Below are 16,906 nucleotides of genomic sequence, written 5' to 3' on the forward strand. Positions count from 1 at the left end.
AACAAAGGCTGAGACTACTTTGAAATTAGTAATTATGCTCATACTACAATATTAGTTTACGTTTGGTCTCTGTGTTGTTTGACCCAATCAACAGTGATACATTCTGTAAACTATAATGATCAAAATATGGCTTAGAATGGTGAGCATACTAGGCCAGTATTTGATAAATATGAATTTTTATCCACACATGCTCCCCCATAACTTAATTTGTTCTATAGTTATCTTAAACCCTCCAATGTATGTGGAATAAAATTAAGTGTCCATGAAATTGTTTACAGTGTAGTTTCTTTGCTACTACAGAACTGAGGAAGCCTTCACCTACTGGGCATAAGTCTTCCAGTAGAGTGCAAGGATTGTTTCTAGGCGGAACTGAGGTCCAGCATGACTTTAAAAGCAGAAGCATGGTTACCTACTTTTTTTGGAAACCAGCTCCACTAGACTCCTTTCTCAACTATTGTCCAGCAGCAACAAGACATACATGGAGAGCTGTCAACTGCCCTGAAAGATCAAGTCCATCAGTCTCTTCCCTGAACCATATGATTTCAGTACTACAGTACTATTTAATATAATGGATGCCTGGCTGCTTTTTTTCCACTTTCCTCAACATCTCTTTTCCTTTTTTTTAAACTGTAAATGTGCAATCAGAGCCTGTTCTTTCAATAAATAAATAACATTTTGCCCGGATGTTCTGTAGAGACCCCAGAGAAAAATGAAAACATTTTAAATGCTAATGTGACACAGCCTGACAATCTTCAATTTATTGTCACAAAATAAGTAATTTATAGAAAGCTGGCGCGAATTTTATCTGCAGTGGATCTTTGACCAATATTTCCTGAGTTGTCAAAGCAGGAGTTCAGCAGTAAGAAAAATGGAAGAAAGACATCCAAATAAAATATTTTCATATTGCAATTGAGAAATGTTTGTCCATTGCAAGAGAGTATTCCAGTCTTTGATTTCCACTTTCCATAACAATTTTATATTTGTTGCAGACAAGTTCAAACCAGGCAGAAGTAGGAAGCAGATGTGAATAACAAAGCAAGAGAAGCCAAGATGTATCACCTTTCATTATTCTCCATCTCATGCAAATATTAAAACATATGTAGGAAAAGACAGCATCTCCAGTTGTCTTAGTTGCAGTGATAATTTGTTACATTTAATCAGATCCATCAAAACTGATCCCACTGAATTTTCCAAAGAAAAACTTGTGAGATGTAGATGAACATTTCAGTTGAGTTTGTCCATGGAAGGAGAAAAATCAACATTTCAGTTTATGGTCATGAAACTCAAGTGACTACATTGGGCAAGTCACTATTTGCATAAGGAAGCCTGTTTGAGTAAAACTGGAATACCAACAGGACTCTATGTTAAGAGCTTTGATGTTACCAACTATTTCCCAGTATCAAAGAATCTCACAATACAAGGTTTTGCATATATAATAGCCCATTACTTTGCAGAATTCAACAGAGCACACACCCCCGGTATTTTTGAGTAACAGAAAACCTAAGTTTCCTGTATTAATGCCAATAAAGCAGGAACCCACAAATTGGGAACTCAAAAAGAGGGATATAAATTGTGTTGATGACATCTGTTACTTGAGGGCCTTCCACTGAAGTAATATATCCCTTCTGTCCCAGAGATATTCTAGAATATTTTATGTAGGTGTGGTTTATAATGCCTTCCTTCTACTCTTCATGTTAGCGTACCTCAACAATACCAGGGAATAGACACAAGCAAAACCATTACCAAGAGAATGAAATAATAAACAGAAGCTTTTAAGAAAATATTGTTTTGGCTGTGAAAAACATTTATACAAAGTTACGAGCAAGAAGGAATAGGGCAGCTGAAGGAAGGGAAACAGTGAGCTGGCAAGGATGGTCTATGTAAGAAAAAATAGGATAGCTAGAACTAGAGATAAATTTAAGGAAGCAGCAGATGAAGATGGAGGATTGTTCAAGGAACAGAAGAAATTGAACCAGCGCTGCTGCTATGTGGGTCTCTTGCTAACTGCTTTCCCCAAACCAAAGTTTGATCACATAAAAATAAATGCCACAAAAATCTGGGCAGTTACATATATATATGATACGCCTCAGTTATGTATCATATGCAGGTGTGCTCTGATTGAAAGGCAGTTGCATCTCAACCCATTTTGCCTCAGGCAAAGCTGTTATCTTTACAATTATATTTATGTGGATCTCAATCTCCAAATCTTGGCAAAAGCTTTCTGGAATTCTTGAGGCCTCTACTTATTTTGTGACAAATACTCTGATTGTGGTGAAAGTCTTAGCTAGCCATGCTTTAGCAAAACTGCACTAAACATATCCAGTCTAAAATCCCAACTAGAGTGGGGCAGGAGCAATACAAAAAAATTAAGATCAATTTATATTACTGAAGAAAATGGGTGTGGTAGACACATTTCTTTATGTATAGTTTTGTTACCTTCTTCCACTAAGCTGGAGATTTAATTTAATCTTTAAGGACTCAGGGCGGTGTACAGGGCAAGAATAAAACAAGAGTTACAAAAATTAAAAGATAATTAAATACATGCCCATAAAAACAGTTGATACATTAATAAAAACCCCAATAAAATGATAATAAAAAACCCCACCAATCCCCCCTCAGGCCAGGCCGGCTTGTTCGAACAGGTATGTTTTCAGATCGCGGCGAAAGGAGCGGAGATCGGGCGCCGTCCGGAGCTCAACCGGTAACTGGTTCCATAGCTCCGGGGCGCCCACAGAGAAAGATCTCCCCCTGGGGGCCACCAATCTACATTCTCTGACCGGTGGCACCCTGAGGAGTCCCTCTCTGTGGGAACGCACAGGGCGGAGGGAAGTTGACGCCGGCAGCAGGTGTTCCCTAAGGTACTCCGGACCCCTGCCATGTAGGGCTTTAAACACCATTACTAGTACCTTGAATCTCACCCGGAAGACAACTGGCAACCAATGCAGCTCACGGAGCAGAGGTGTGACATGGGAGTATCGGGAAACTCCCAACACAACTCTCGCGGCTGCATTCTGTGCCAGTTGGAGCTTCCGGGTGGTCCTCAAGGGCAGCCCCATGTAGAGAGCGTTGCAGTAGTCTAGTCGAGAGGTCACGAGCGCGTGAGTGACCGTGCATAGATCATCCCGGCTTAGATAGGGCCGCAACTGGCGCACCAGGCGAACCTGGGCGAAAGCCCCCCTAGTCACGGCTCCTATGTGGTCTTCCAGAGTGAGCCGTGAATCTAGGAGGACTCCCAAGTTGCGAGCCCTATCTACGGGGGGTAATAATTCACCCCCCATAGCGAGAGGTGGAATGTCCGAATAAACCTGGGATGAAGGTATGCAAAGCCACTCGGTCTTGTCGGGGTTGAGTTGAAGTCTGTTCCTCCCCATCCAGACCCGAACCGCCTCCAGGCAACGGGACATCACGGTGAGGGCATCACTGGGGTGGTTTGGGGTCGAAAAGAAAAGTTGGGTATCATCAGCATACTGATGATACCCAACTCCAAAACCACGAATGATCTCACCCAGCGGTTTCATATAGATGTTGAACAGGAGAGGCGAGAGGACCGACCCCTGAGGAACTCCACAAATGAGAGACCTCGCGGTCGACCTCTGCCCTCCTGCCAACACCGACTGCGAGCGTCCCCGGAGATAGGAGGAGAACCACTGTAAAACCGTGCCTCCCACTCCCAATCCCCTGAGACGCCGCAGCAGGATACCATGGTCGATGGTATCGAAAGCCGCTGAGAGGTCTAATAGGAGCAGAACAGAGGAATGCCCCCTGTCCCGAGCCCTCCAGAGATCATTCACCAGCGCGACCAATGCCGTCTCCGTGCTGTACCCGGGCCTGAAGCCCGATTGGTACGGGTCTAGATAATCCGCTTCATCCAGGACCAGAGGGAGCTGATGTGCCACCACACTCTCAACAACCTTCGCAAGAAAGCGAAGGTTGGAGACAGGACGAAAGTTGTTCAATACAGCTGGGTCCAAGGCAGGCTTCTTGAGGAGGGGCCTCACCACCGCCTCTTTCAAGACGGCGGGGAAGCTGCCCTCACTCAAAGAAGCCGATATAACTGCCTGGAACCAGCTGCGTGTCCTCTCCCGGGCTGCATAGACCAGCCAGGAAGGGCACGGGTCCAATAAACATGTGGTGGTGCTCAGCCTCCCCATGATCCTGTCCACTTCCTCCGGAGTCACAGAATCAAACTCCTCCCAGGTGACATCGACAAGACCGCCCGTGTCCTGCTTGACAGACTCTGCCCAGTCAGAGTCCAAACCGGTCCGAATCCGAGCGATTTTGTCCGACAGATGCTGGTTAAACTCCTCGGCACGACCCTGCAAGGGTTCCTCCCTCACCTCCTGATTCAGGAGGGAGCGAGTCACCCTAAACAGGGCGGCCGGGCGATTATCCGCGGACGCGATAAGGGTGGCGAAGTGGTTAGACCTCGCCTCCCTTATCGCAGCGAGATAAGACCTAGTATAGGTTCTTAACCGCAATCGGTCGGATTCGGATCGGCTGGATCTCCAACCGCTCTCTAGGCCCCGTCTCCGACGCTTCATCTCCCGGAGCTCCGCGGAGAACCATGGAGCTCGGCGGGATCTGCACCGGGTCAGGGGCCGCAGGGGTACAACTCGGTCAAGAGCCTCAGTGGCTGCCCTTTCCCAGGCTTCCACTAAGGCATCTGCCGAGCTGTGAGCAAGGGAGGCAGGTGGGGACCCCAGCGCCGCCTGGAACCTCTGGGGATCCATTAAGCATCTGGGGCGGTACCATTTAATAGGTTCCACACACCCACGGCGGGGGGTGGCAAAACGGAAGACCAGCCGCAGGAGATGATGATCGGTCCATGACAGGGGCATAACAATTGGGGAGCCCCCACCAAGATCATCTAACCACCGTCCAGATAAGAAAACTAGGTCAAGGGTGTGGCCTCCCTCATGAGTCGGTCCCGAAATTACTTGCGTCAGGTCCATGGCCGTCATGGAAGCCATGAACTCCCGAGCCAACTCAGATGATCCTCCCAGAGATGGTAGATTGAAGTCCCCCAAAACTATAAGTTTCGGGAACTCAATCACCAACCCAGAGAGGACATCGAGAAGCTCAGGCAGGGCTGCTGCTGCGTGACTAGGCGAAAGGTACACCAGCAGCAAGCCCAACTGCGCACCAGGGCCGCATCTCAAAAAGAGAGACTCACACCTGACTATCTGGGGAACGGTGGCCTCCCGTGGACACAAGGTCTCCCTCATAACAACAGCCACTCCCCCACCCCTACCCTGAGCCCGAGGCCGGTGTAGCACCCGGAAACCTGGTGGGCAAAGATCAACCAGAGGAATACCGCCCTCTGGGCCCAAGTTTCCGTGATGCAAGCCAGGTCCGCCTGCTCACCCTCGGCCAAATCACGGACGAGAAGAGCTTTGTTAGCGACAGACCTGGCATTCAAGTACACCAGCCGGAGCTCAGGAGGCTGCACATCCTCACTCCCGGGACCTCGGGGCGGAACCAGAGGGTCGGAGTGCCTCACCGCTTGTAAGCAGCGGAGAGACCTTCCCTGAGATCGATACGGCCCTCTGTTCCTACACCTGCTGCCATTCCCTAACGTCGTGGGAATGGGTAATCCCACGACTGGCCCTGGAGCCCCAGAAGCAACCGACCCCCGCTCCTCCCCCCCGCGATCCGCCTCGGCACTGGCCTGAACAAAGGTTGTTGGACTGCCCCCCTCGTCCAAACAACCAAAAGAAGTACCCTCCCTCCTCCCTAACCCCCGAAAAAATTTCGACAAAAAACTTAACCAGGGACCTCTTATTAGGTTTACGTCGGAGGCCCCTACCCGTGCCCAGCCATCTCTCAGGGTCCCAATAAGTGGGCCCTTCCTCGAGATTGTACTCGGCTGGAAAGGCGGGTCGCCCCCAGGAAGGGGGAGCACCCCTGAGGGCGAGCAAGTCCGTAGAGGAATACCTAAGATAAGGCATAAGAGCAGTCCAGATGCAGGCAGTCCATAGTCCGTAAGGAGGGTCTAAGCAGAGGACAAATAGGTGTCCCGACCCTCCACCCAGCCACTGCCACTCAGCTGGGTGCACCCCCAGGACAGGCCAACCACCGTCCTCTCACGACAGTCGCAAGGCCTATTCCTGGGGGGGTGGTCTGAAACACCCATCCTGGGTATAGCATGTCCCCTAGAGCTCTCACCTCTAGGGGCAGCAGATGTAAGTTCAAGCCACCCTCTCACGGTGGCTAATACCCAGGGAACTCTGAATCCTTTGGGGATGATATGTGGGTGACAATAAGCAACAGTCCGAAGGCAGAAGTATAATAGTGTAATAATCCATCGTAATACGCCATCAAAGTCTGCACTGCCAAACAGCCGAGTCCTCCGTTGCTCTGCCGTTCCAGAAAATTGTTCATGGCCACAACTCCATGGGCCCTCAGTTCTGCAGTCATTGGGGCCTTCCAGATTGTGGTCTACTGAGTCTAACTCCCTTAGGTCCCAAAATCCATTGGCACCGACCAGAATCACACCAGGTGCCACAGAGAGCATAGGTCTTTCAAGGGACCGCTGGGTTCCATTGGGCTCCACCGGAGTTAACCGGCTAACCCGGGAACCTTCGGGGCCACCAGCAACAGTGAGGGTACCAGGCCATGTGGAACAAGCAAAGCAAACAGGGGAGAAGACAAGTCGAGTGCAGCATCGCCGCTGAGCCACCAAGGCCGCTACCACCACCGGAGCGCCGCTGCAGACGCCGCCGCCATTGCTGCCGCCACCAGGACGCCGCCGGAACCAAAAACGATCCAGCCATTCCCGCCGCCGATGGAAAACGGGCCGAAAAGGCTCAGGCGGGAACGGGCGAACGGTCGGGCAAACGATCGAGCGAACAAACGGTCTAGCAAGAGCGGGCCAAAAGGCAGCAATCGATGACAAAGGCGGCCTAGAGCGCCCCGGGAGCAACGCCGCCGCCACCGCCGTCACTGCCGCCATCGAAGTGAGCCGAGAGCGCCGTCGCCGCCACAGCCGAAGGCAGACCGAGCCGACCCCAGAAGCGGCCCGAGACGGCCCGAAAACGCCTCCGCCGAGACCGCCGACAGCCAGGGACCATCCGAAGACGACGGCTCCGCCACCGCCGGCCGCCGAAAACGCCAAACGCCGCCAGAAACGGCCCGAAAAACACCCAAAGCAGCGGGAAGACGCCGCAAACATCCAGTCCGGGAAAGCAGCAGACCAGCAGCCCAGCATTATCCAGCTGCCTAATTCGTTGCCATCACTATCACCCCAACACAGAGGGTATGAACACCCCTGGGGGGCTCCTGGGACGCCTGACTTCTGGGACTTACAGAGCTCAGCCTAACAGGTCCGCCTGCACGTCCGCCATCTTAAAGAGCACCTTTAAAGAAAAGACCACCTCCTAAATTTCCAGCCATTCAGATGGCATACAGTCATGTGAAAAAGAAAGTACATCCTCTTTGAGTCCTGTGGTTTTACATTATCAGGACATAGCAAAAATCATCTGGTCTTGAGCAGTTCTTAAAAGTAGGTAAATAAACCTCAAAGCAGAAACAACACATCACATGTTACACCATGTCATCATTTATTTTACAAAAAGAAAAGTAAAATGGAGAAGCCATATAGATATAAAACTAAGTATACCTTTACTGCTTCCATAGGTACAAATAGGTTATGTACCAGCCAGGTGCTGCTAATCAAGTGTCCTTGATCAATTGATCATCAGCAAATGTGATTAACTCTATAAAAGCCGAAGTTTCAGGAGTTTCCTGGTCTCCAGCATTGAGGTGTGTGTTAACACAATGCCAAAGAGGAAAGATATCAGCAATGATCTTAGAGAAGCAATTGTTGCTGCTCATCAATCTGGGAAGAGTTATAAGGCCATTTCCAAACAATTTAAAGTGTATCATTCTACAGTGAGAAAGATTATTCATAAGTGGAAAACATTCAAAACAGTTGCCAATCTTCCCAGGAGTGGACATCTCAGCAAATTCACTCCAAGGTCAGATTGTGCAATGCTCAGAAAAACTGCAAAAAATCCAGTATCTTAGACTCTACAGGCCTCAGTTAGCATGTTAAATGTTAAAGTTCATGACGATACAATTAGAAAAAGATTGAACAAGTATTCTTTTGTTTGGAAGCATTGCCAGGAGACAGCCTCTTCTCTCTAAAAAGAACATGGCAGCACGGCTTCGGTTTGCAATGTTACATCTGAACCTAAGTATACCTAAGTATTCTAGAGTCAAATGGGTGGCCATTTGTCCAACAGCTAAAGCTGGACCAACATTGGATCATGCAATAGGACAATGATCCCAAGCACACTAGTAAGTCTACAACAGAATGGCTGAAAAAGAAAAGAATCAAGATGTTTCAATAGCCCAGTCAAAATTCAGACCTCAACCCAATTGAAAAGCTATGGCAGGACCTCAAGAGAGCTGTGCATTAACTAATGCCCACAAACCTCAATGAATTGAAGCAATGTTATAAGATAAAGTGGGCCAAAATTTCTCCACAATGTGAGAGGCTGATAAAGTCATACAGAAAACAATTACTTCAAGTTATTGCTGCTAAAGGTGGTTCTACAAGTTATTAAATCAAAGCTTTTCACACATGGCTTCTCTATTTTGGCTTTCTTTTTGTAAAATAAATGATGGCATGATGTAATCTGTCATGTGTTGTTATTCATCTGAGGCTGTATTTATCTATTTTTAAGGACTGCTCAGGACCAGATGATTTTTACTAACTACCTTTAGCAGCAATAACTTGAAGTAATTGTTTTCTGTGTGACTTTATCAGCGTCTCACATTGTGGAGAAATTTTGGCCCACTTTTTCTTACAACATTGCTTCAGTTCATTGAGGTTTGTGGGCAAGTATAAGAATGGAAAGAGGGTCACATAACTAAGTCAGAATATCAGCAAATAGCCCGTGCCTGCAAAGATGAAGTGAGGAAAGCTAAGGCTCAAAATGAACTAAGGCTTGCGACCAAAGTCAAAAATAACAAAAAATGCTTCTTTCAACGTATAAACAAGAAAAAAGTTAAGGAAATGATTGGTCCATTAGTGGGGGAAAGTGGCAAGAAGGTGACAAGCAATAGGGAGAAAGCAGAACTATTTAACTCATTTTTTGCATCTGTCTTTACACAAAGGGAAAAAACAGTCCAACCTACCAAAACCAGTGCCATAAAAAACAGAATAGAAACGCAAGTTAAGATAGGCAAAAAAATGGTAAGTGAACACCTGTCCAGCCTAGACAAGTTCAAATCACCAGGACCAGATGGATTACACCCCAAAGTTCTCAAGGAACTGGCAGACGTGATCTCAGAACCGCTGAACTATATTTTTCAAAGATCCTGGAGCACTGGGGAACTACCAGAGGACTGGAAGAGAGCTGATGTAGTTCCCATCTTCAAAAAAGGGAAAAAAATAGATCCAGGAAACTACAGACCTATCAGCCTGACCTCAATACCTGGGAAAATTCTGGAAAAGATAAACAACAAATCAGTGAACACCTTGATGCAAACAAAGTCATCACTAAAAGTCAACATGGGTTTGTCAAAAACAGATCATGCCAGACAAATCTTATTACATTGTTTGACCAAGTGACAAAATTAGTGGACCAGAGGAATGCTGTAGATATAATTTACTTGGACTTCAGTAAGGCATTTGATAAAGTAGATCACAACCTACTACTTGATAAAATAGAAAAATGTGGGTTAGATAGCATCACCACCAGATGGATTCGTAGCTGGCTGACAGGCCGTACTCAGCGTGTGGTCCTCAATGGAACTGCATCTACATGGAAGGAAGTGTGTAGTGGGGTGCCCCAGGGCTCTGTTCTGGGCCCAGTGCTCTTCAACATCTTCCTCAACGATTTGGATGAGGGAATAGATGGGGAACTCATCAAATTTGCAGACGACACCAAGCTGGCAGGAATAGCCAATACTCCAGAAGATAGGCTTAAAATACAGGAGGATCTGGACAGACTCGAACACTGGGCACTATCTAACAAAATGAAATTCAATGGTGAAAAAAGTAAGGTTCTACATTTAGGCAGGAAAAATCAAATGCACAGGTATAGTATAGGTGGTACCTTGCTCAATAGTAGTAACTGTGAGAGGGATCTCGGAGTCCTAGTAGACAATCACTTAAATATGAGCCAGCAGTGTGCTGCAGCTGCCAAAAAAGCCAACACAGTGCTAGGCTGCATTAACAGAGGGATAGAATCAAGATCACGTGAAGTACTAATACCACTTTACAATGCCTTGGTAAGGCTACACCTGGAATACTGCATCCAGTTTTGGTCACCACGATGTAAAAAAGATGTTGAGACTCTAGAAAGGGTACAAAGAAGAGCAACAAAGATGATTGGGGGACTGGAGGCTAAAACATATAGGGAACGGTAGCTGGAATTGGGTATGTGTCGTTTAACGAAGAGAAGGGTGAGGGGTGACATGATAGCAGTGTTCCAATATCTCAGGGGCTGTCACAAAGAAGAGGGAGCCAAGCTATTCTCCAAAGCACCTGAAAGCAGGACAAGAAGCAACGGATGGAAACTAGTCAAGGAGAGAAGCAACCTAGAACTAAGGAGAAACTTCCTGACAGTTAGAACAATTAACCAGTGGAACAACCTGCCTCCAGAAGTGGTGAATGCTCCAACACTGGAAGTTTTTAAGAAGAGACTGGACAGCCATTTGCCTGAAATGGTATAGGGTTTCCTGCCTGAGCAGGGCATTGGACTAGATGACTTCCAAGGTCCCTTCCAACAACAACTACTTCTTCTTCTTCTTCTTCTTCTTCTTCTTCTTCTTCTTCTTCTTCTTCTTATTATTATTATTATTATTATTATTATTATTATTATTATTATTATTATTATTATTATTATTATTATTATTATTATTATTTGACCATAGAACTCAAGGAGAACTTTCTTTTTCCAATGACTTCAATAGGTCCTTTACCACTTTTTATAATAATAATAATAATAATAAGTTGGAATAATAAGTATTCACATAAGCCACATTGGATCCAGAAATACTCTCTAGCTCAGAGTTGCCCAGTGAATTTTACACAAATGAGTGTGAATTTCCATTAAGATCATAGCAAATCTCCTCCAACATACTAATGTATGCATATTAGCACATTTGCGTCACTTTTTTTGTTTTCAAGAGAAATAAATGGGTAAGAATCTCTAAGCATGTCTTTTAGCAACTTCTTCTCCAATTTGGCGATCCTTTAAGGAAACTAAAGCTATTAAAAATTATAGACTCTACTATATTTGATCTTAGCCAAAAGGCCAAGAAGCATTTAAGAAGATTACATATAGAATGTTGAACTGTTTATTGTTACAACTTATTATACTCAGTATCTTTTTTCTCTTGCATTTTTTACTTATTTTTAAGCATTTTGTGTTTTTATAGTATTTCTTTGTGACTTGTTGCTTTTGTTTTTTTAATTTATTATTGTATTAAAAGCAATAAACATTATTTTAACAGATCCTGTGAAGGGTTCGATCTTAAAATGACTATAGCTATAAAACCAAATTTCAAAGAAGTCAGAATTCTGGGTTCATGCATCATGCTAAGCATGATTTGTCTTAACCTGGCACTGATGATCAAATATAGTAGCTGGGTTCACAAATAATGCTAAACCGTTAAGTCAGGAGTCTAAAACCTCTGTTGTATCAAGGGCTTCAGTAGGCTTTCCAGAACTTCCTGAAAGCCATACAATAAAAATGGGTGGGCCAAGACTGTTTTTTGCAAACATTTCAGAAGTTAAACAGACAAAATGGATGTTTTAAACCCATGCAAAGGGGTCTACAACAACTTGCTACGGCCAACCTGTTGGAGACAACTCACCATGGTCAACTCTCCAAGGCCATTTTGCTATGGCCAATTCACTGCGAGACAACTCACCACAGAACAAGAGTTACACTAATATTGAAGAAATAGTCGAATAGAATCATTAAAAAAGGATGCCAAAGGAGGGACAAAATAAAATGTGAATGACAAAAAATATTTTTTAAATTATTTGAAACAATTACATTGAATTGTCCTGCAGCGAGTGGTCCTGTGACAAGTTATCCATGGCGAGTTGTTCCACGGTTAGTTGGCTATGGTGAGTTAGCCAAGATGAATTGGCCATGGCGAATACACCATGGTGAGTTGGCCGTGTTGAGTTGTCCCATTCCACATGCAAAGATATGTGGGCCAGCTCACTTTGGGCAATGCAAAAAGATTATGGTGTGCTGCATACCACTTCCAAACTACATTTTTTTGCATCTCTGTCTTAAAATATAGTTTATAAACTGCAAAGTCTACATCTACATACTAAGCAAACTACATTAAGGTTTAATCCAATATGTGAATTGTCATACAAATTTAATTATGAGCCCAATTTAATTCATCTTTTCTAAGAACGCAGGAGAGAATGTCCACTATATCTAATGGAGTCTGTTTGTAGGCCTCTGAGCCAACATGAATTACTTTTTTTCAGCCCGTTTAATTAACTTGAAGTAAAAATTACTTGGAGCATTAATATATAAAAATTAAAAACTTCCATTAACCACTGTGAGTTATAAATATAAAGGGCTAGCTGATGTGATAGATCTGAACAAAAGTTCTTATTTTGAATGTATGCCTTTACAATCTTGCACAAGGAAGGAATCTGGTGTGTGACATTTTACTCCTTATGAATCTTGTCTTAGAAGACAAAGGATTTGTATAATATGTGAAAGCTAACTATGAGAATGTAAGCAGCAAGGTGAAATGAGGTAATCTCCTCTGCATTCAGAGGATTTGGCAAGAGGAGAAACAGTTGGAGGGCAGAAATCTAAACTTACATTCATAGCAGGGTTGAGCATGAATGAATCAGAACTGTGAACTCATGCTGTTATCATATGACATACTTGCCCTGCCCCCATGTAGCAACAGACCTCACAGAAGAACTGAGAAAAATTATGAGAAATTATCTATCTAGAGGTTATATTCACTATAGTAAGACAATACCTTCCACAGAACTGACTTTTTATGTGTATGGCTGAGTGCCTCATGTTTTATTTTGTTTTTCAACTTCCTGTGCTTACAGAGCCATAGGATCAGAGAGGCTAGACTTAATCTAATCGCTTCAGCCTTACATCTGGGAAGAGCATGTATTTTTCAGCAGAAGAACCATCATGCCAATCCCAAACCCTCAATTGAAGTGGTATACATTTCAGGTATTGTTTGAGCAACATATCCATATTAACAAAATAATTCACAATTCTAAAAAGAAATGTCACAACTATTAACCACTCCTTTTAGAGTTATAGAAAGTTGATTATTTATGATGACTTGACTCATACACTGCATTAAATCAGATTCACTTGGTTGTGGTTTATTGAATAAACTATGATTAAACACACCATCATAAATCCTGGTTTTGAAATCAGAAGGGATGGGTTGCAGCACACAGTAAACTAAAATCAAACCATGATGTTACAGTTTGACTATTCTATGAATTCAGCCTATCACTTACTACAAAAACAGATCTCATTTCTTGCTGTTTTTATTATGTACAGACCGTATCTGTGCCTTCAGAATTATAATTTAAAATAATGATATACATATTCCTCTGGGCATAAGCTTTACCCCGATGTGCATTGCATACTTACAATGCACTTTGAAACGTACAATCAGCACAATTTTGCATATTTCAAAGGACGGTTTTACAGGAAATATAAATAGTATTGTGAGGCCCTTGTTAAACATAGTCCACACTCTATATTTGCACCTCTTTATAGCAATATAACCATCAGGAGGACTTCTCTTTTTCCCCAGGAAAATCATGGGAGTTGTATTTAGCAAGAATCTTAAAATTTTAGAGGAATCTAGCCCTCCTCAGACACAGAGTTCTAAGGAAGAAGTTGTCATTTAAAATTATTTACATTTATGCTGTATCTATTATTATAGATATCTGTATGCATATCTATAAATTTGTCCCAATTCTAGGAAGGCAAGACTTGAGTTTTCAATAAACTCTGGATAGATTGAAAGAACACAAAAATATTTGACAACCAAAGAAAAAATTGGGGGAGGGTTTTTTGACATTATTTGTCTACATGCTATCTGAATCTCAGCAGCTCTGGGTAATTTAATAGCATATTCTTTGGAGTTAATCTTACTTCTTTAGAGTTGGTGCCCTTCAAAATATTAAACTATTACAGCTTCTATTATCCTAGCCTTCATGGCCATTGCAGTTTGGTAAGATGAGCATTATAGCCTAACCAAATAGATTACAATAGAGGAATAGAGGCTGTAAACTGAGGAAGATCTGTGACCACTTGTAGAGTTCAGAGTCCACACTCATATGGAGCACCTTTGAATGAACAGGACAGTAAATAAGTGTGTGGCAGAATCTTACTCATATTTTTTTACTTGTAGAGACAAAGCTTATTCTTTTAATATAATGATCTTACAATGATATCACAAACTTGTACAAACAAGCCCCTGAAGAAACAGGCTAAACAACGCATCAGGCTTCCAGGATACTCAGAAGCATTCTATAGGCAGTAGGGGCACTGCATAATTTCCTTTTCATTACTGTCTGAAGAATGGCTCTGTGCCATTTAAAAGTTTACAATCGTGAAATAAGTGCAATTTGAAAACTGACAACTTATCTAACAAAAGGAAAAGTTATTGTCTCAGAAAGAGGAGGCTCCTATCTAAAGCTTAGTTTTTAATAAAATTGGGGGCAGGGCTCAAACCTGACTGGAAAACAGTCAATTTTGGAAAATCTGTCCCAAAATCATAGAGTGGGAACAGCTAGTTTTTGTTAGCAGGAAAGGGAGAAGCCTACTTGTCCTTCAACTCATTTTTATTTTATTTGTTGAAAAACTTCAGGATTATGCTCTGAAGCTAAGCTCTGATTTAGGCACTATACATCAGATGTTATACTGCCACCCTTATTAAGGAATATCTGGCTGCCTAAAATGGTGGCATAGTTTGCTGCACGAAGGTATTGCTCAAATCAAGCAGCAATGCTGGTGGTATTCATAGGCCTGGAGAAAAGATAGCTGATTCATTTTGGCATCATGCCATGCTGGGCCTATGACAGTAGCATCCTAATGACGAATGTGTTAAACACACACACACACACACACACACACACACAAGGTCCTTTGGGCCCACTCAGTGCAAAGGCAGATTGTCCTGTTTTGTTTATACAAAACACAGGGAGAGGTTTAATTTTCTTAATGCAATGTAACGGTACTAAGGGGTGCTGAGGATAGAAAGTGCCAATTCATTTCCCCCCCCCACCCAAATAAACAAGATGGCTACTTCTCTACAAAAAGACACTCTTAGAAAGAAAAAAAAACAGTGGCAATTTTCAAGGGACCCCACTGCCAGGCCTCAAGCCAACTCCTGCCAACCTCCAAGCCATGAAGGAGTAGGGGGAGGAGGATATATGAATGGGAACAGCCAGTCTCCACACATCATAGCCAGGCCTTGGCCTGTGAGAGAGACAAGAGAGTGGACTGTCCCAGCAAGACACAGATCTTCCCACCCTCTTCCCACCCCACACGCCCTAAACAAAGGGAGCAGCTGCCTCAGCAAATGCTCCAGTGCACATGGGGAGGGGGGAATGGGAGGATGAGCCAAGGGAGCTGTTCCCAGTGACTAAGAGCTACTGATCTCCCCACCGCCACCCTTCGACCCCACCCAACATAGTTTTCAATCTTTGAGCCTCAACTTAGCGCTGGGTCATTAGACCACCAACCTTCCCACCCCTCACCCTTTCCTTGCCGTGCCCCTGAAAGGGCTCAAAAACTCTGGGACTGGGGAACAGAAACCACCACCTCCAAAGTGTGCGTGTTGGGTGGGGGAGACCAGAGCCGAAGGGGGAGAGGTCTCCCCTCTAAAGCATCGGCCGTCCTGCGCTACTTTCCCACCCACCCACCCCCGTCCGTCCACCCCTTTCCCGCCGCCCCCCCCACCCGTGGCTGCAAACCACCTGCTCTCGCAACCCCTTCCATCCCTCTCCGGAGTACTTTCACCCCAAATGTCCTCCGCGTCCCCCTATTTCCTTATTCTGATTTCCGCAGAAGGGATCACCCCCCCCCCGGCAATTTTAGTCATAGTCACGTGGATGAGGGGGCGAGACGAGGAGCGGGGGGGGGGCGGGAAAGGGATATAGAAGAGGGGGAAAAAAAGAGAGATGGAGGAAATCGTCCGGGTCATTCGGGGATAAGGAAGCCCGAGGCCGAGGCCAGGCGATTTCTGTGCGCCAAAGCGGTGCGCGCCCAGAGCGTGGCCCGGTGCAGTCCCGCGGCCGGGCTGCCTCCCGCCCCCGCGAGAGGAAAAGTGAAGCCCGGCCGCGCTTCCCCTCCTGCCATGCACCTGCTCTGGGTGCCGGGCGAAGGGTGGGGGGGGGGGGAGAAGAGACGAGCGGCCGGGCGGGCGGGTTTTCTGGGGAGGGGGGCGCACGGTGGGCGGGCGGACGACACGGCGCAGCGCAGCTACTCACCAAGGCGCACGGCGAGGCGGCGCGGAGGAGGGGGCGCTCCGGGGACCCGCCGCGTCGTCGGGGCTGGGCCGGGGCGAGCAGCCTCCCCGCCAATGGGGCTCCCCCCTCTCCTCTCCTCCTCGCCGTCTCTCGCTCGCTCGCTTGCTCTCTCTTCCTTCCTCCCTCCCTCTCCCTCTCTCTCGCTCCCTTCCTCCCTCCCTTCCATTGTACGGAGCCGCAGGCAGCGGCGGCGATTTGCATTTCTGAGCCTTGCGCGGCGAGGGATCACCCGGCTCCATTGTGCGCTCCGGCTCGGCCGGGGCAGCCCTGCCTCGAGGGGAGGGGGCAGCCTGGGTTGGAAAGGAGGGGGAACGAAGGAGAGAAACATCGAAACACGGCCTGCTCTGCTCGGGCACGGGGATTAAATGGTGGGTGGGGGGGGGGAGAGACAAA

At 45.6% G+C, this 16,906-nt stretch overlaps 1 protein-coding gene across 1 annotated transcript in view; it reads right to left on the reverse strand.

The window, feature by feature from the left end:
* LOC308676780 (zinc finger protein 219-like) overlaps positions 1–16,587 on the reverse strand; it is a 28,579-nt gene extending 11,992 nt beyond the window's left edge. The window contains exon 1 of the mRNA XM_081342803.1: positions 16,475–16,587. The gene's annotated coding sequence lies outside the window, so the exon portion shown is untranslated. The remainder of the gene's footprint in view (positions 1–16,474) is intronic.
* Positions 16,588–16,906: the final 319 nt, after the last annotated feature.

This window comes from Vipera berus, assembly GCF_964194415.1.
Source record: "Vipera berus genome assembly, chromosome: W".
Classification (NCBI taxonomy): domain Eukaryota; kingdom Metazoa; phylum Chordata; class Lepidosauria; order Squamata; family Viperidae; genus Vipera; species Vipera berus.